At 34.6% G+C, this 20,321-nt stretch overlaps 1 protein-coding gene across 2 annotated transcripts in view; it reads left to right on the top strand.

Moving 5' to 3' along the window:
* The window catches only part of LOC120767625, a 107,900-nt gene that overhangs the window by 12,356 nt on the left and 75,223 nt on the right, over positions 1-20,321 (top strand). For both annotated transcript variants that reach the window (XM_040093781.1, XM_040093782.1), the window contains exon 3: positions 17,005-17,071. The gene's annotated coding sequence lies outside the window, so the exon portion shown is untranslated. The remainder of the gene's footprint in view (positions 1-17,004; positions 17,072-20,321) is intronic.

The raw sequence follows: 20,321 nt of genomic DNA, 5'->3' as shown, positions 1-20,321 counted from the left end.
CTTCGAAACACTTTTCATAACCCCTTTTTGGGACGGCCTCCTGCTCCTTCAGTGAATTTTGCTTTATCTCTTCTATCGCCTGAAAAAGAGTTCCGAACGGCAATTTCAGTTTGGGGAACAAGGAAATATTTAAAGGAGCCAAATATGGTGAATAAAGTGGTTGATTGATGGTATTCATTGCGTTTTTGGTTTATATGCGATCACAATCGTGGCTCGATGTGATGGTGTATTATCATTGTGTAAAATCCATGAATTGTGCTTCTACAATTTCGGCAGTTTTCGACGGATGTTCTCACGCAAACGCCTAAAAAAACCGAAAAAACATTGAGCATCACCTTGATTTTTGAGCAGCTTTCCTGTAGATTTTTTTGGTTTCGGCTTGTTTTTTTCTCTATTCTAATGATTGTTCACTTGTTTGCATGCCAAGCTTATAAACTTATCTCATCGGCAGTTTTAATGCTCTCCACGAATGTGGGATCGAAGTTCAGAATATCAACCATGTCAAAACAAAGCTCTTTTTGAAAAAAAATCATTTTTATCTGGACGAGTTGAGCAAGAACACGTTTCATACCCCAAAATATCCACCAAAATCATTCGAACGGACTCGCGAGAGATGTCGAGCTTTCTTGCCATCTCTCTAACACTTGCTTGACGATTTTCAAGCACCATATCCTTCACTTTTTTATATTTTCATCATTTGAAGAAGTTGAAGTTCGTCCTGAACGAGGGCTGACTTCAACGATCTCTCGACCGTATTAGATGGCTTTGTAGCACTCGGAGGCTTGTGTTTTTGAATCACCGTGAGCTTTTTCCAACAGTCGCAACGATTTCGCACACGAAATTTGAATAGAAATACCAAATTTGAAATCTTAGTTCGATATTTTTATCCATTGTAAAAATCGCAACGCACTACTAAAGTGTATCGACTTAAGAACCTGCGTTAATAAACTGATTGACAGATCGCGCTCATATTTGGCATAGTAATTAAGGACAGTCCTTAGCAAAATAAATTTTTTTTAAATATCGTTTAACTAGGGAATTCAAATTACAATTTCGGCGATGTTTGTAACACCCAAAAGGAAACGTCAGAGACCCAATAAATATGTAATACAAATGATCAGTGAAATCAGCTGTGCCGATTTATCCGATTTTAAGTCGTTTTTCTTAAAACATTATTTATTAAAATCGAGCGACGATCTGTTAGAAAATATCCACTTGAAAGTTAACTGTAACTTTATAGGAATATTATACAGTAAACTACGATTGATGACTGTTATAAACAATTCATCGCTAAATTTTGCATGTGAAAGTTTGTCGTAAACCAAAAAACGTAGATACTTACTAACAAGTCTTATGTAGACACATGTCCCTTATTATTTCATTTGAGTTAGCCTGTTGTTCTAGAATCACCGTCGCCATCAGAGATATAAGTCTGAATATTAATTAATAAAAAACATTTGAATTCCTTAGAATTCTTGTTTTTTTTAATGAAATGATATCACTCTTATTGGAAAACTCTGTAGAAAAACTCAGATAATCTCTCCGCCAATATTTTGTGATTGCGGTGATGCCGTTGCACATTATATCTTCTAAATTACTTAGATTGGTATGAAGAAAGCAACTATTTTCTATGAATTTCAGCTGGATCTTTAATCCAGTACAGCTGATTGAAGAATTCTCAATTTATAAGAGTAGAATCTCTATAATATCTGCAAACAAATTAAAAAAATACATAAAACCTCTTATAAAACAGCAATGACATCAAGTAAAATGTGTAAATATTTGCATTTCCATTAAATTATTAATGGAATAAAGCTAAATAAACAATACTCGTGTAAACGCGTACACAAACAGAATATACCCACACACATACAAACTCATGTGTGGATGCAAGATGAAAATTAAATTCCGCAGAAAATCGATTTGCGAGCAAAATAGACAGCACAGCGTGGCCACATAACTTCAATTTCGCTCCTATGAACCGTTATATACGCTGTGTACTCATATGGATCAGCGGGTGAGCTCATCTCAGCTGTCTGCTCAGTCAGTCAGTCCGTTATGCGCACGCATTAGATGAAAAGCTTTGTCTGGGTGTGTGTGTGAGGCGGAAAATTTCAATAGACGAAAATATTATCGACGAGAATTTCTCCATTGACGCTGTTGCTTCACTGGTGGCGCGCTGTGTGAGACACTTATTTTGGCACGCTCTTGCCCTGTCTTTGTTTAAGACTTAGACGGCGAGGAAAAATGTGTCAGCGCGTTTAGCTTATAGATTTTCTTAGAACTTTCCGTTTCCTTCAAACTTATTTTTTGTTCTTTATTTTGTGCCTCCAAACCCCAACTACTACATTTTCCATGTGAATGCGCATTAATGAGCTACAAATTGTGTGTGGAAGTCTAAGTGTGTTGGTGTGTGTGTGTTTGTGCGAGTGGACAAAAACCAGCGTGCGATTGTTTGAGCTCTTGGTATTAGTCTTCTTATTATTGTTGTTGCTTATTCAGTTAAATATTCTTTATTGACTTTGGTGGATAATTTGGGAGCTCCAATGTCGCCGCGTTTCGCATACTCGCTTTGAAGATGACCATAGTATTATCGGCAATAGCAGTCGCTGCAGGATACCTAATCTTTATTATTATCATTTGCTCAGTTTGAATGGAATTTGCCGAAAATAGTATTAGCTATAGAAGAATACATACTTATGTACAAACGTATCCCGATATTATTATTTATATACATAAGCATGTGCGTATTTATCAGTATTATCTCATCCCAAAAAGGTTGGAAATGGACTATAGCCTGTCTAGCTCTCAGACTCCGAATTAGAGCGTCTGAGTATCCAGTGCTGACTATTTACCCAAAATATCGGTCCTCTTCTTCTTCTTTACTGATGCAGACACCGCTTACGCGATTAGAGCCGAGTTAACAACAACGCACAAGTCGTTTCTTCTTTTCGCAACGTGGCACCAATTGGAAATTCCAAGCGAAGCCAAGTTCTTCTTCACCTGGTTTTTCCAATGGAGTGGATATCTTCCTCTTCCTTTGCTTCCCCCGGTGTGTATTGCGTCGAATAATTTCAGAGCTGTACTGTTTTCGTCCAAAGGTACAACGTGACCTAGCCAGGGCAGCCACTGTCAAAGAACCATACATCTCTCGCAGAACATTTCTCTCAAAACTCCTAAGACCGACTCATCAGATGTTGTCATCACAGCCGCATTAGTTTTGCGGGGGATACCAAATTCAGTCATAGCGTCATAAAAGCAGCTTTTTTTCGTGCTGGGATATCGACGAAAAGATGGTGTGTCGATTCTCTTGATTTGATTTTCCAGGCCTAAAGCCGCACTGATAAGGTCCAATCAGTTTGTTGACGGCCGGTTTTAATCTTCCACACAGTACGCTCGATAGAACCTTAAATGCGATGTTGGCGCAGACTGTGGCGTTTCCCTTGTTGTGGATTGGGCAGAGCACACTTAAATTATAATCGTCGGACATGCTTTTGTCCGACTATATTCAACAAAGAAGCTGATGCATGCTTCGTATTTGAATAGCTACGTCGGCAACCCATCGGCACCGTCCGCTTTGTTGTTCTTCAGACGCTTTCTTGTTCTCATATAAATATGTATTTAAAATAATGGTTTCCCTTGTTGTAGTTGTAGTGACAGAAAACATTGAAGTAATTACGAGAAATGGTGCCGTGTTGACAGATCCGACTGTCTGCTAAACGATCTGATTTCCGTCTTTCTGGTTGTTTCTATTGGGTTCGGTTCAATTTCCCCCATTCTTGTCAGTACACTTAGATGCTGGTAGATAGTTATATATAAGCACTGCGCTTAATGCTTGACTTAGTAAGCACTAGATATCAATAGTTGACTGGGAAATCAATGAGTATTTAGAACATATAAAAACACCATTAAATTCGATGTCCGACAAGATGTAGTCATCGCAATCTTACTCCGCACAGCTTGCGGCTTTGGCTATTATCGCCAACATCGTCTTCATTCACACCACCAACTGTCATCAACTAAAAGGCAACAAAAAACATATTAACGCCCGACAATGCTGTGAATTCAATTTTACTTCTTATTTCAATATTTGGGGGTTTTTACTATTATTTTACTGCTTTATTATACTGGCGGTGAGTGATTCACTGCGCGCAAGTACAAGAAAACGAAGAAGAAATGTCGAGGAAACATAAGAAACACAGCAACACTTGACGACGCCAACGCTTTTTAACCAAATCCCGATTGCAGCTGAAATAGACACGTTCCAATGACTAGCATTACGAGCATTACACTGCTGCAATCCAGCAAGAAATGTAACAAATAATGTTAAGTACTTGCAACAATAAAAATAACAAATGAAAGAGGCAACGTAAAACGAGCTCACACATTATATAGGGTGTTTTTTTAGACATGTGGTTTTCAGAAAAAAATTAAACGCATATAATTTAATGTTATGAAGAAGAATTTATCGTTATTATGAAGATAAGGGTTTGCCATTTTGATTTAAAAATGATTCCGGGCAAGTAACTGCCGCGGCTGGCTCGAATAAATCCAACTTAGGATGTCAATTTTAAACAAATCTTTTGCAGCCTTCGGGGCCGTGAGTAGGCTATAACGCGTTTAATATTCTCCTCATTAGCGTCAATCGCATCAGGCATATCGGCGTAGGCAATCGGCTTCACATAACTCCACCAAAAACAGTCCAGCGGGTTTGAAGGCAACGCCAAAGACACACGACACGAGAACTCACTCACGCTCACTAAAAGTTTTTTTCAATAAATTGATTGTTTCGTTGATTCGAAGTTCGTCGACATCAACATCCACTAATCCAGGCACGAAAAAGTCATTAATCACGTTTCTATAGCTTTCTTAATTGATTGTAATATTATGACGGGTTACATTTTTTTCACCAAATAGCGACTTTTGGAGGATGTACGGCGTCTCTGCAATGGTTTGTAGCTTATCATTACTCACAATGTGGAATTTTTTTTATTAAGGTACGAATTCAACCGAAAGAAAGCTAAAATTTTCTTGTGAAAATCGGGATCGGTGGCCATATTGCTTTGGACCCATTCAACGAACGTGTGACGCGCTTGATAGTGGTTCGTCTTCAGTTCTTCTACGAGTTGGTTTTTGTAAACTCGCAAACTAAGATCTTTCCGCAAAATTTTCCATAATTTAGATGGACACAGTTCCAGTAAGTGATGTTGGATCGACTCATTTGGGTCTTCTTCTTACTTTACTTCACAGTAGCAAAAGCGTCTCCGATGCGCTTTGTACGGCGTCTCTGTGTATGTGCATTATCTACTAGAGTAAAAGTGGAACTGAATCCGATCCATGACTGATCGAATTATCGACTCTGCTTTGCGATTGTGTTGACTTCAATCGCTTAAGATTTGTGGCACTGTCGGGACACTACTTCATAATGAATTAGTACGAAATCAAGCATTATGTTATTCATACATTAATCTTTCCTGACATAAATTATGTCAAAATAGTTTTAACAAAAACGTAAAAGATAGTTTTTCTAGCGGCAGGAGACGTCTTTTAATCCCTAACAAAAGAATGCCAAAGGCGCCTAATAGTAAGTTTGGATTATCCCATCAACAAAAATGTCATATATTTTCAGTGATCTACCAATTCATAGGCGAAAGTACACAATGAATGACGAGCGAGATCTGAGAGAGCAAGAGAAAATCAACAAGAAAGTAGCTCTGTTGAAAGTTGTTGGAGCCCGCTTCGGTAGTTAGTACTACAGAGGCACGTCAAACATTTTTCTGTTTGAAAACTTAAAGACATGACTAGAAAATTGTTGGTTTCAAGTAAATAGGCTAAAATTTCCTGGATCAAGAATTATATTCTATTTTTCTGACTTTTCTTGATGTTGACAATTTACCATTTTGGAATAGCAATTTTGAGAAAAACTAATTTTTTGGATGAAAAGTATTATAACCATATTTGGAGTTTTTTTTTTGGACTTCTACAACCACATTTACACAATCGTATCTCCGCAGCTGAGCCAAGGTTGCTTAGATAGGTAGAGTGGATGTCTGACGATAGGCCTTTAGGAGAACCATTGTGAATAAGGTTGCTTAAATGTCACCTTAAAAATATGCACAATAAACTTCACTAATTGCGATTTCAGCTAAGTAACGCTTGTAAATGTTGAGTAAATAATTATATCTGCTATCTATCCAGCTTATGAATCTACCTTTATAGCAACTACTGCCTTTTGAAATAATTGTAGCATGCCATTGCGTATGAGTAACATTTCAAGTTGGTGTAAAAGAGATAAATTTATTTTGGTCTTATAACGGGCGGGCAAATGCGAATAATTCACGCTTGAAGAGACAAAAATAAAGACAGATTATACAGAAGGCAAGAAACCTGTACTCGATATTTAAATACATGAGAATATACATAAATAATATATAACTTATTTTACCATCTATATTTTATATTTGCCTGCTTTCATAGCAATAATTCAACCGCCATATCATCATATCATAATAAGAAAGAATCCTTAACTCTCACGGGAAACCTTTCACATACATAAATTTTCTTTATTTGCTTGTGGCGGGCATCTTCGTGTAGACTTTGCTTCTGCTCGTGTTTATAACCTGATGTTACGCTCTGTTGCCCTCTTCAAACTGTCAAAATTTTAATGAAACACATACAAACATGCAATAAATGCACAGAATGTGAAATTTTGTTAGGTAATGTTGAGTAACAGTATGAAACCTTTTGTGGCTACCAAATAGTTCATATTTGATTACTTCAAGCAGAAGGTTTCTTTGAAAACGAATCGATATTTTTGCGATTTTTATTTTTGGCAATTTGTGTGTACTGAAGCAAATTAACCGTTATGGATGATTTAAATAGATGTTTTTGCTGCATACCTGTGTGTATTGACAGCTGTAATTGGGATATACTATACTAAAGTATATAAATAAGTATGATATATAAGAAATATAGGCAAATGAAGAAATAATTTTTTTGTGCATAAATAAATCTCAAGAACATAAAAATTGTTTATATATGACTAAACAGGATATATTATATTTGGTTGGTGACCATATAAAGTATATATATATGATCAGAATCACGATCTGAGTTGATTTAGGCATATCTGGCTGTCGGTCCGTCTGTATCAACGCGAACTAGTCTCTCAGTTATTGAAATATCGATCTGAAATTCTGTAAAAGACCTTTCCTTCCCAAGCTGCTGCTCATTTGTGAAAACCACCGCAATCGGAACACTATCACATATAGCTGCCATACAAACTGACAGCTAAAAATAAGTTTTTGTATGGATTTTTTTTTATTTGCCACGATATCTTCATGAAACTTGACGTATATTATTTTCCAAGACAACTGTACAATTTCCGAACATATTGTTCAAATTGCACCAACAGAGCATGTAGCTGCTATACAAACTGAACGATCAAAAATAAGGTTTTTTTTATATAAACCTTCGTTTTTTGGAAAGACTGTAGCTTCATTGCAATCGAAGTCAACGTTGTTTATTATTTTTTCGTTATTTGGAAGACAATTACTCAATTCTGCTTTCATGACAACTTTCAATAATTTTGTTATAGAAAGTCCCAAGTCGTCTCCAACTCAAGTCATCACACAATGAAACCATTGCAATCGAAATTAAGATCACTTTTCACAGTTATATATACATAATTTTACTCCTCCACACAGCCTTCCACAGTGACTTCGACGGCGTCTTAACCCATCTGCCTTTGGCATTTTAATGCGTTTTAAAACGCTTCATTTTCACATTTCTCAATTGGCGTACGCCCACTCACTTATATAGTTGCCACTCTTGAGCGTTTACACAGTGAACGCATTAAAGTGAAGCATGCCAAGTACTTTATATATGTATGTATTTACTTTTGTTTTTGTTGTCATTTTATACATTCTTCATTGTCGCTTTTAACACATTTCTCTTGTGATACTTTGATTTCAATGTTGGCTTGTGGGTGACTGTGTGGCCGTCTGTATTTGATAGCTTCTCAATTTTCATTTTTATTTCGTACTTTTTGGCCTTCGTTTTCGGTTTACATATCAAGCTCGTTCAGTGCTTGCAGCTACTTTGTGCTTGTGCTGAATCTGTCATGCAAGTAATATCATAAAACTCGCCTTTGGCCACATATCTATATATGTATATAGTTATTTGTAGTATGTGTGGTTGAAAGTTGGATGTGGGCTTGTGAAAAGTAGTGGTCTCGAAAAACAACAATAAATCTTTTCTTGGGACCTCTTTGATATGTCCATATGCCATAAGATTTTCCATGTATAGGAATATATATATGTACATATATGTATGTATGTATATGGCTGAAACAAATAGTGTAATAATTCGGTATTTCTATATAAGAATTTAATTATATTAGGGTGGTGTAAAATTTTGTGAATGAAGTCTTTTTTTATAAGCTAAAATTTCCTAACCCTAAATTGGCGGTTTAAAGAAATCTGTGCTCTCATCACTGTGCAATGCTACTAATCTGTCTGGAAAACTGAGAAATATTTTTTAACGATCACCCTAATGTATCTGAGACGCGATTAAGGATTGATAACAGTGTTTTTAGTTGTCTGTCTGTCTGCAGAACTGTGAAATATTTTGTAAAGATCACCCTAATGTATCTGAAACGCTATTATGGACTGATAACGGTATTTTTAGCTGTCTGTCTGTCTGCAGAACTTTGACCTATTTTGTAAAGATCACCCTAATTTATCTGAAACGCGATTACAGAGTGATAACGGTGTTATTAGTTGCCTCAATGCTGCCGAAAGTCCAGCTTGATGCTGCAATTTGGCTACATTTTTTGTATGCGACTCTAAGACCCATATAAGACCATCCTGTAATAATTTTCTTTAATCGTATTTGAAGCTTTCAAATATTTTTTCTTTATGTATGAACTTCCACATCCATTTTTACATAATTATACTGCGCAAAAATCCAAGGTCGCTTATAGGTCACTTGGCAAATTTACGAAAAGGCAACACTAATTTCAATAGAAGGCAAATAAATGTTGTAATTGTAATGAATATGAATAATTATATATGGATCCATCCAGCATACATACATATGTATGAAACTGCCCTTCATTGGCACAATTTATGCTTCATTTTCAATTAATAATAAAAATTTAAGTTTTTATGAATTATGAACAACATTTTATGCCTGAAGGATCACCCTGTTCGTATACAATATGTATGTACATGCATAAGTATATAACTATAAATACTAGCATCTCAACTCTGGAGTATTCATTGGCAACGACAGCCGGAACTGTCATCACTCGAAAATGCCTTTCACTAAAGTAGCCGCAGTTCCGAAGAAGACTGATGAAGGGGCTAAAAGTAGGCGTCGTCTACATTTGTATGTACTTAGCAGCAGTCCACCCGCAGCTTGTGCTATTGTATGAGACACCCATAAGTCGCCGCGCGCCGCCGCTGCTTGGCCAGCCGCTTGCCCTTCAAGCATTCAGCGCGCAAATTAAGTGAAGTATACTTTGCGAGCACTTTTCATTTCCGACCCGTTGGCTGCTTGACATTCAGCGCTTTGTTTGACTTTCCGCTTGCAATTCTTGCCATTTCCCATTTTCCATTTCGCCGTTGCAAAAGCCGATTCCGAAAAGTACAAGCGCGTTATGAAAACAAAACGCATACACACGCAATCAAAATTATTCAAAATTAATTTCTTTTCATTCTGGCTATTTCATTACATTTCGTTGGCAGACAATTAGGGAAATTCATTTTTGATTGGCTCATCATAACCACCGCACCGCACCGCCCCGCCCCTACCACGAGCCGCGCGCACGCAATTTTTCTAAAGTTTCGCTGATTGCTGCAAAGCACAAAGTTGCCACATTTTTGCTTCGTCTTGAATTTGCAATTTTTGTAGCAAGTTTGCTTTTTATATTTCTTTTTAACACAAAATCCATGCATAGCCTCACACAAAAGTGGCGTGGCCTTCTTTGAGGCTCCAGCGCGTTTAGCTGAGTGCACGTAGCTTTTCGTTTTTCCATTTTAAAGAAGCGTTTAGTTCAAAATTGCTTTAGAAAGCAAGGCAATTATATAGTCCTTCTCTAGCGCCCGCACTCTCTTCCTCTCTCTCTCTCTCTCAATCTGGACTGCATTATTGTTTGCTAAAACGAAGGCAACAAAACGTGCGCAGCACTTTGTCCATGACCACTTTGTTTGGCGGCCACAAGTCAGTGGAAATCAGGTATTTCGCTTTAAGTGGCACGTGGTGGGCAGCACTTGGGTTGGTTGGCAGTGTGTTTTGTAAGGCAGATGTTCGCATTCAACCAGTTCAACATTTATAAATAATAAGTGTGGTAGGAGGAAAGTTTAATTCACCGCTATAAGTGGCAAAGTTCGCTTATATAAATATTTATATATATACTCTGAAGCGTCTAAGCGATTTTAATTGCATACTGCACAACGCTTAATTTATAGCTTCCTTTCACAAATTATCTGTGATTTGTAATTACAACTGTAGTTTGTTCTCTAGCACTTAAATTTATGAAAATACTGTCTTTTTGACTATTGCATCTAACGTTTCTTGGTAGGAAAACCTCGACGTACATTCGCACGATAGGATAAATTTGTCTCTTAGTAATCTTTCTTTTTCTAGGAAAGCGTCGACTTCTAAAATATCTTTATCTTCCTTTTTCTAAGAAAGCCCCTCCACTTCAAAAATATCATTCTAGCTAAAGCTTAAGTATCCATTAAGTGTTTATATGAGCTTCCTAAGGAGCCTCTATTGAGACAGCCCTTCAAACTGTTTCAATGTTGAGGCAATACTTTCTTACGCCCAGAATGAGTAAAGTATCCTCTCTTTTGAGATTTTATAAACATCGAGTGAGATGACATAGACTAATTTGAGGTGGAGATGTAATATATGGTACCTATAGGTACGTAGGTTGCCTTGTATATTTCGGGATTTGGCAACACTAGTGTTATAATCTCGAAACTCATAATTGTATCGTAAAGTTTGACATGTTTGATGGTATGCATCCTAAGAACGTTTTGACATACGAGCGCCCGGAAAGTTTAATTAAAAATAATTGTAGAGTTATTGGTAGATTACCTTTTATATTTCGGTTTCAAATCCCAAAATTTTAATCATCAAAAATGGTTTCATTGTTTTTCAAAATGTTCTCCATTAAGATCAATGCACTTTTGCCTTCGTTTGGACCAATTGTTGTAGCATATTTGTCACCTTGTTTAAGGTATCTCCATGGCTTTTAAACGCAACAACCGCCCCTTCTGGTATCGAAAATCGTTGACCTCTTAGAGTATTTTTTTAACAGGAATAAAAAGAAGCCATTCGGTACCAAGTAAGGTCTATATATAATCGATGTGTAGGGTGTTAAAAAATACAATTGCTTCAGTCGATATGTGAAAGCTTTTGCTTTGCCGTGGCGAAGAGTGATCCATACACGGGGCTTGGTTTTCCTATTTTCGTGAAAGACAACTGGCAATAGTTGTGCGTTGTTCCAGTAGACATGTCCAGCTTTTCCAAAAATACTGGCAACTATTTGCTTGAAAGTGCTTCGTGCGCAAACAACTTTTGTTGGAATCGGCTCATCTTGAAACATCCAGAAACAATCGACTGCTGCTTACTTTCGGACTCATCCACGATTCATAACCTGTCACGTCATAGACGTGTTTCGAAGAATCGCTTCGTATTTTGTTAACATTTCTTTCGACCAACCGACACGAGCCTTTTTGGAGCAATTGATAAATGTGTGGGATCCAACGTGAACAATTTTATTACAATCAAATGTTCATGCAATATTGAATGTATGTTTTTCCCCACTATTACCTATATTTGTCACACTCACACCATAGGTCACATGATGATTTTGCAATCTCAGCTACTGTAAACAACGCCGAGTTTCTGTTTCGAGTACTCGTTTCTTGTTCTTGGTTCTATTAGTCCCATAGAACTGAATACGTGGTGTCCGTTTATGAACTTGATCAAATACATTCGCTGGTCTACAAGTTCAACGAAGCCTGCTTTTGGGTGTTACTTTCATTATGTATCGCTATCTTAAAGGCATATAATTGAGTTCAAAATATTTTTCTGTTCGTGGTAATTTTTAAAGTAACCTAAAATTTCAGAAATTTCATATAAAAGCTTTATCAAATCTTTTAATAATATTTTAAAATTTAATATATGTCTTTCTGAGCTTCTTCTGATTTGACAGTTATTCCACTGTACGTTCTTTACCTCTAGAAACATGCTACCTACATATATTTTCTCCTATTTCTCTAGTAAATACAGATCGAATGCTGCTAATGAATGAACAATAAACATTTTCATATAATAAATGCTTTCATTTAGCAATGTGACTGCAAATATTTATTTGTCTGCAATTCTAAAAATATATATGTACTTATATGTATACATTTACTTGAATATTTGCTCAATGCTTTAAATGTTTATATGCACGTAGGCCTTCACAGCTTGTCCACTAGTTATCGGCTTTAGTTTGCTATGCTCGTACGAGATTTTACAAATCACTGAGCTTTTATTGTCCGTGTGCTTTTATAATTTATATATTATTCAACACACAATCTCAGCAAAATGAAAATGTTATAAATAATAAAAACAAAATTGATCACATTCACACGTAATTCTTTATTACACATTGAAATAATAAATACTTTTTAATGGACTTTGTGGACACAATGGTCTGCGTCCTTATTTTAAAAACTTGCTTGTGGTGAAAATATTAATGGAAATTATTACAGAGATATAATTGTATTTGCAAAGCAACAACGAGTGTGTACGTAAATATGTCAATATCAGGTCTAAATTTTTTATATATTGGGTTATTCACTAAGTAATTTTAATTGATTATAACAGCTGATTTTATTGAATTTTTTCGCAACCGATTTCACACTTAACCACCTCACCGTTTTACATATATTTGAACAGCTGATAGATCAAGGCTTAATTGTAAATAACTTTTTTTTAATTTTCTGGATAGTTATTGTTCGGTGTTCTATCGAAGATCCAAACCCGCATTTTCGGCATATTTTACTGTTTTAGTTCGGGCAAGGCGAAACTTATGTGAACGGAGAATATGTGTTGAGGACTCGAAGCTTGACAGACATATGTATGTGTTCCTCATGTTCTTACAGAACAAAATTTGTTTCCTCGCATTAAGGGGTTACATGGGTTTCCTCGGGTAAAAAACAGCCTTTTTTTCTTTCTCATATAAAAAGTTAAATATTTAATTAGACTTTTTATTGTTACAAACATATATTATTAACAAAGAAATTTTGAAATTTTTGAAAAAATATTTTAAACTCGGCCATTGCGACGCCATTTCCGGTGACCCCTCGGAAAAAAGATACGCCCGCGTTGGCAGGATAACTCCTTAAAGGATCATATAAAGTGAAAAAGTATGTGTTTTAGTTAAAACTTTAACTTAAAACTTGAATGAAGGAAAAAAACTGAAAATTGAATATGTGGCAGATATTTTTACAAAAGTATGAAAATTTCAGCGAAATTTCGCGACATTTTTCTTCCAAATATTTGTAATCGAAACAAAATCCTTCGTCCAAGTCTTTAAGAATTGTATCTCAGAGACCTGTGTAAAATTTCATTAAGATCAGTTGAGTAGTTCTCGAGAAATCTTGCCAACCGACTTCAAAAACACAGTTTTGAGAAAAACGCGTTTAAAGACGATGCACTTAGCCTAGCTAGCCTCGAGTGCACAAGTTCTCCGAAACTATTACTCTGATCAACTTGAAAATGTCGGACAATATTCTGGTGGTAAACCCATGTAACCCCTTAACCACTCTGCTGTTGCTTATGAAACGTCAAAGAAGTGTTCCATTTTCCAAGCGCATTGTCACTGCCGACGTAAAGTGGGTTGTTTTCAAGAATGTGAAGCGCAAGAGATCGTGGTCTAAAATAGAAGAATCAGCTCAAACTACTTCGAAGGCCGTCAAAAAAATTTGTTGTCTGTTTGGTGAGATTTCAAAGGAGTCGTTTATATTATATATAGACTTTGATCGACAATACCACGGTAAATTCTGAAGTGAATTGTCACGCACTCAAACAGAAGAAGAAAAAGATGTAGTATTCCACCAGGATAATGCGTTACCTCATACAAGTATGATGACTTGTCAAAAGATGTTGTAGCTTGAATGGGAAGTGCTACCGCACCCACCATATTCTCTTGGCACTTCGGACTATTACTTGTTCCGGTCTCTGTAAATTTTTTGAGTGAAACTTCAACGTCAAAAATCGTTAGGACCAATTTTTTGCCTACCCGGAAATTATATATGTATATTTTATAATTTTATAAAATATTTTTCACAATAAAAAAAAAATTAAAAAGGCATTAAAAAGTGAAATTACTTCATGAACAGCCCAATAGATAAAAAAAATTTTAAAGTAACATTCGGACGATGCAATGTGACCAGGAAATTCCAGATATCTAGAACAAATTGTATAAACATATGTATAAACTGCAAAAGAGCTCATTAAAATATATGCTTTCGTAAAATTTATTACCTCTCTTCGTTCCTTGTCCTATATATAAGAATTCATCAGCAATATTCTCAAATTAAAATCATTTTTAAAATATTATTATTATAAGCATATAAAGCCTGATTTATATGCCACAATTCAGTCAAAGTTTTTTTTTATGGATGGCAGTACCAGTAAAAGTACGAATGGAAATTATTACAACTTCTAGATTATTTTTAGAAAATAGCCAGCTGTCTAAACTTGACAAGTCAAATTACATGGACGTAAACAAGGTTAACTCTTGTAATTAAAGTAACACAATCGATTTCGTTGAATTATTCACGAAAGCTCAGCGAATGAACAAATGTGAACATTTAATATGCGAACGTCAATTGTGGCCTCATAAGCCTGGGAACCAAATTGGCAAACAACAAAGAGGAAAATATTAGTATTTATTACCGCCCTGTGTACTATAGTTACCTATCGCTAGATCTTTATTACCAATTTGGGAATTATGCATGTGTTAATCTAAAAACCAATTGAGTTTAGTTAAAGTTGATTGTCAATAATGAGATGGTCGAGATAAGGGAGTTTTGAGTAGGGCATGCTTTCAGTTCGTTTACGAGGTGATAAATGCTATATATTTGTCTAATTTTAAAATTTGTTGAAGGAGAGTTTAATTATAAATTATAATATAATTCTACACGTGTATACAGAAGTTAACCTCCAGTGTTAAAAATGGAAGATATCACTTTCCATTCTTCAGAAATGTTTTCTGATGTTATAATTATATGCATAGCATTTAATTACTGAGTAATTTATCACTTAAAATATAACATTTTAGACCGGCTTCTCCTGAGTAAACGCAAAATAGGACTAAAGCGCCCATAAGTATGTCATATGTATTATTCTGTATATATATAGAAAACTATGAACTTTTAGAACACTTTGACATACTTAAATCCTCTGTAACAGTGGCAAATAATTACCGCGTCTGTCTTGTTAGTGACAAATTAATAGAAAACAAACAACAGAAAATTATAGAAGCTCTGTAGTTCTCTAGTATCATATGTATGTGTGTGAAATTGTGAAGCATACTTATAAGAGCTTAAGATGGTTGGAGAAGCATTGCTGAAAATGCAAGATGTTAAATGAGTGGTGAAGGTTGGGACTACAATTTATTGTTTTCAGAAAAGCGATAAAGCATATTTTCTATAGTAATTATTTCGCATTTAATGTATAGGGCTTTAAACAAATTTTGAACTTGATTTGGCCTAAAAAATATAATTATTTATGCGAAATTTACACTAAAGGAAATACCACTTTCGCACCACCCTGAGCGCAAAGTTGCTGGCGAGAGTCTGCTGGAGTAATAAATGAGATAAACTTAAACTTTTTAAGGGTGTTAAATTGCTGCTGGTAAACGGACGCCTCCACATAAAAACAAAAAGGAAACTCTAAAATGAAAAGTATTAATGCAACAACTAAAAATTTCAACAACAGCAATTAAAGCATGAAAAGAGCTATGGCGCCAGGTTAGCGTAAGCTTAAACAAAAATTTCAGTTGGTAAATAAGGCTAGCAAAGCAGATGGCAGTAATATTAATATGCGGGACACTCTGTGGTTGTGGCACTTAAAAGCATTTATTTTGGTATTTTTTCGTTTTAACTTTGACGTTCGAGACCTTTTGATGTAGACCAAGTGTTGTTAAAATATTTATACCCATAAAGTTGAAATTTCAGCTTTGCAAACTCAAAATGCGCTCATTTATTTTAACTGCCAAGAATGTGAGAGAAATGTTTTTAAGCAGGTGCAAGCGAAAGGCAACTGACCGCAAAGCTCCTAAAATATGGCGACGAAACCTTATATGCTCCTCATTTATTTATGTAATTATATACAAGTATGTATATATATCAATATGTTTATAATTTTTCTTTACATCTTTTATTATTTTTTTATGTAGGTATTTATACAGCATCTTGAGAATGCGTAGCCTTTTAAGAAAGGTAGATACAACGTTCATTACTTTTTGCATACTTTTTTGCGCTCAACTTACAGCCGAGTCTTTTCGCTGCTTTATAGCCGCTACAGTTACCGTAAGACATATTTGATAAGCAGATGTTTATGTACCGGATATTTGTGCGTTCATGCTATTAAAAAGTAATCAAAGCACAAATCGATTTCATAATTTTGTGTAAATAAATGAAGAAAGTACAAATTTGTGCAGAAAATGTGATTTTTTTTCACCGATTTTGTGTTATATAATTATAAAAGGGGAGGAAGTGTGTCTAGTATTTTCTGAAAAGTTGAAAAGACTTTTAAAAAGCGTTTAACACGCCTTAAAGTGTGCTATAACTTTAATTTTTTAATAATGAATTATTTTTTAAATTATTAAAACCATTTTTTTTTAATCAAAAGTATTTTTAAATAACAAAAAATTCCTAACACAAAAATATAACTCCGTTTGTTTTCTTTTTTTTTTTTAATTTTTTCCAGAGTTCAAAGGAATTTTTTACCGAGTCTATGAATATTGATCAAGGTTCTGTGTGTTAGAAGAAATAAGGTAAGTCTACAATTTCCATACAAATTTACTCAAATAAAATTCATTGGTTGCCAAAAACTTACATTTGAAGAAAATTGCTACCAAGCGTCGAGCCACAAAATCTCACCATAGGAACCGCTCTGGCTTCTGGGGTTAGGGCATAAGTTAGTATCTTATCTACTCTGTTTATCTGTTTAGAAATGCGTCTCATATATAACTCAAAGCCTTCGGCTTCCTAACTGCTCAATAGAGTCAATTTGTCTGTCAGTTGCTTAAATTTAACGGATGCGTCTCTTTAATATGGATTTGATAGATATTAATTCAATTTCTTCGAATATTTCACATATTTGTGCAACATATCTAGGTTTTACGTTGTTATTAAAAAGTAAAAAGGTAGTTCAAAAAAAAAAAAAAAATTGAGGAATGCTGATATGTTCAATCCGTTCTAGTACCACGACCGTAGTAGAATTTTAAGCGCTTGATATGATGAAGTAGTTCATTATATTTCTATAAATGAAAATCAAAGTTCGTTTAGAGAGGGATTGCAATAATTATCATCTAATATTTTACGAGGTCTACATGTTATATTTCGCGATTATAGAACAAAAACAAATTTTAATCATCAAAAATCGTTTTATTTTCTTACAAAATATTCTCCAGATCAATAGATCTTACACTTTCGCATGCGTTTCGCCCAATTATGGTAACACTTTTGTCGCTCTGATTGAGGTATCTTCAAAACTGCGTATATTTCAAAATGCGTTCTGAACGCATCAACTGCCTCTACAGGGGCCGAAAAACATCATAGTTTATTTTTTACATATGGGAATAAAAAGAAATCATTCAGTGCCAAATCTGGACTATATAGTGAATGACTCATCAAATCGATATTTTCAATGCTCAAAAATGTAGTTGTTTCAGTCGATGTCTGAAAGTTCGCCTTGTCGTAGCGAAGACTCATCAATCTACAGTTCTTGGTTTTGCTGATTTCTTGTTAGATAACTAGCAAACAAATGGTTCAACTATTGTCTATAGTTGTCTCAATCTCACGATAGGTCACATGAGGATCTTGCAATATAAGTTTGCGCCGGAAAGCAACTGCTTTTGGACGATTCACGAAATTCGTCTTGGATGATCTACGACCTCGATTGAGTTCAACATACTATCGATAAAAACTGCTCCTTGTTGAAGGTTCATCGACAAAAATTGAATTAAGTTCATCTATGCATTTTGATGAGTTAATTCTGTCGAAAGTTGTAAGAAATAATCTCGCGATATTGGCAATTTAATTCCATTTTAGATTACTGTAAACAACCAAATCCCCTCGTATGCCAAAACGTTCTGAGTACATCTAATACCAAAAATATCAAACTTTTTGATAAAGTTCTGAGTTGCAACGCGAAATATAAAAGCAACCTACGTAGAACTCAATATTAATCAGTCTAGACGGTTGAATATTTCTAAGAAAATAGATTTGGTAACAACATTTTTTTTGTTTCAATATCTTTTTATTTATTGAATCTGCTTTTTGTTTTAAAAGCCTAACAATAAGTTATAAAATCTTAAGTCTATTTAAAAACTAGACACGCAACATGCTTTAAAGTTTGCTATAGTAAAACTTAGCAAAAACCTGTTAAAGTTTATTAAAGATGGTGGAAAGTTATGATTTATGAAAAGTCATATACTTGTATGGTGCTAAGCCTCAGCTTATTGTACATCCAAAGTGGTTTTTGACAAAACACCAAAGTCAACAGCTATAGAGTCTTCTCTACAATTATGCTCAGTGCCTTTTCTTTCATTGTTGAAAAATCCCACACTCTATTGCAGTTTCATTTAACGGTACAGCAATTATAGAGAAATCACATACTCTTTTACAGTTTATAATGGTGCAGTGAAAATATGAATTTGATTTTCTAAATATTTCATTTCAATTTAAATGGTTATCCTTAGGTAAAAACAGCCTTTTTTCAAAATTTTTTTCTGATATAAAAATTAAAAATTTTATTAGATTTTTTTATTGTTACAAACAAACACTATTTGCAAAGAAATTCTGAAATTTTTGAAAGAAAATATTTAAAACCTGGCCATTGCGACGCCATTTCCGATGATGAGAAGATAACTTCTTACAAGATCATCTAAAGTGATAAAATACGTGTTTTAGTTAAAACCTTAACTTAGAACTTGGACGAAGGAAAAGAGAACTGAAAATTGGATTTTTGGCGGAAAATTTTACAAAAAAAAGAAGAAAATTTCAGTGAAAATTTGCGACATTTTTTTTAAATAGTTGTAATCGAAAAACAAATTCTTTAAGAATTATATCTCAAAGACCTGTGTAAAATTTCATGAAGATCGGTTGAGTAGTTCTCGAGAATTATTGTCAACCGACTTCGAAAAAACAATTTCAGGAAAAAAGCGTTTAAAGACGGCGCACTTAGCCTAGCTAGCCTTGAGCGCACAAGTTCTCAAGGCTGTATCTCCAAAACTATTATAAGAATTAACTTGAAAATTTATGACAATTTTGTAGAGGTGTTGTAGAATTTAATAAGACAATAATTTTAATCATATTTTTGAAACCCGTGAACCCACGTAATCTCTTAATTATTCTGAGCTAAGAATATCAGTCATATTTAAAAATATCGATATACTTAAATTAATATTTTACCTTGTTACTTGTTGTTGTATAGTTGCCTTTAATTCGCTTACTTTTCTATAAATGTCTAACTATGCCAGTGTATTTGTTCGATTTGCCACTCTCTAAGATTTAGTGAATACTGTTGACATATCTCAGTTCTCCGTTACTCAGCTAGTGACGGTTTCCTCGACCAATCCAACATAAAAATAATATAGAAAAGAGCGTTAAGCTTGCTTTGCTATGAAAAGAGATAACCTTTTGTCAAGAAAAGCATTCTGTACCTTTTATCTAATAAAATTCTGCTTTTCATTTATCCTTCTCTGTAAACATAATAATCACATTTTACAAGCGTACAAGCTATGAAACCGATTTGAATTATAATTTAAAACATGTGTATATAAAATATATGCTAAGATAGGCATCCATACATACATATATATGTATATTATAAGAAACCGTAAAACACAAATCGAAATATACTTTTACACACACATACACATATGAGCATGTTAGCGCGTGTGCTACAGAAAAGGATATAACTGTTGTAGGGCATCAACAAATTATTGAAATCAATTCATAGCTTAGCTGCAAAGCGACTTGTAAAGGCTACAATAAAAATAATAAAATAAATAACTTTAT

This window comes from Bactrocera tryoni, chromosome 2 (assembly GCF_016617805.1).
Source record: "Bactrocera tryoni isolate S06 chromosome 2, CSIRO_BtryS06_freeze2, whole genome shotgun sequence".
Classification (NCBI taxonomy): Eukaryota; Metazoa; Arthropoda; class Insecta; order Diptera; family Tephritidae; genus Bactrocera; species Bactrocera tryoni.
Note: the sequence above shows the minus strand (reverse complement) of the source record. Positions and strands in the feature narration are given on the sequence as shown.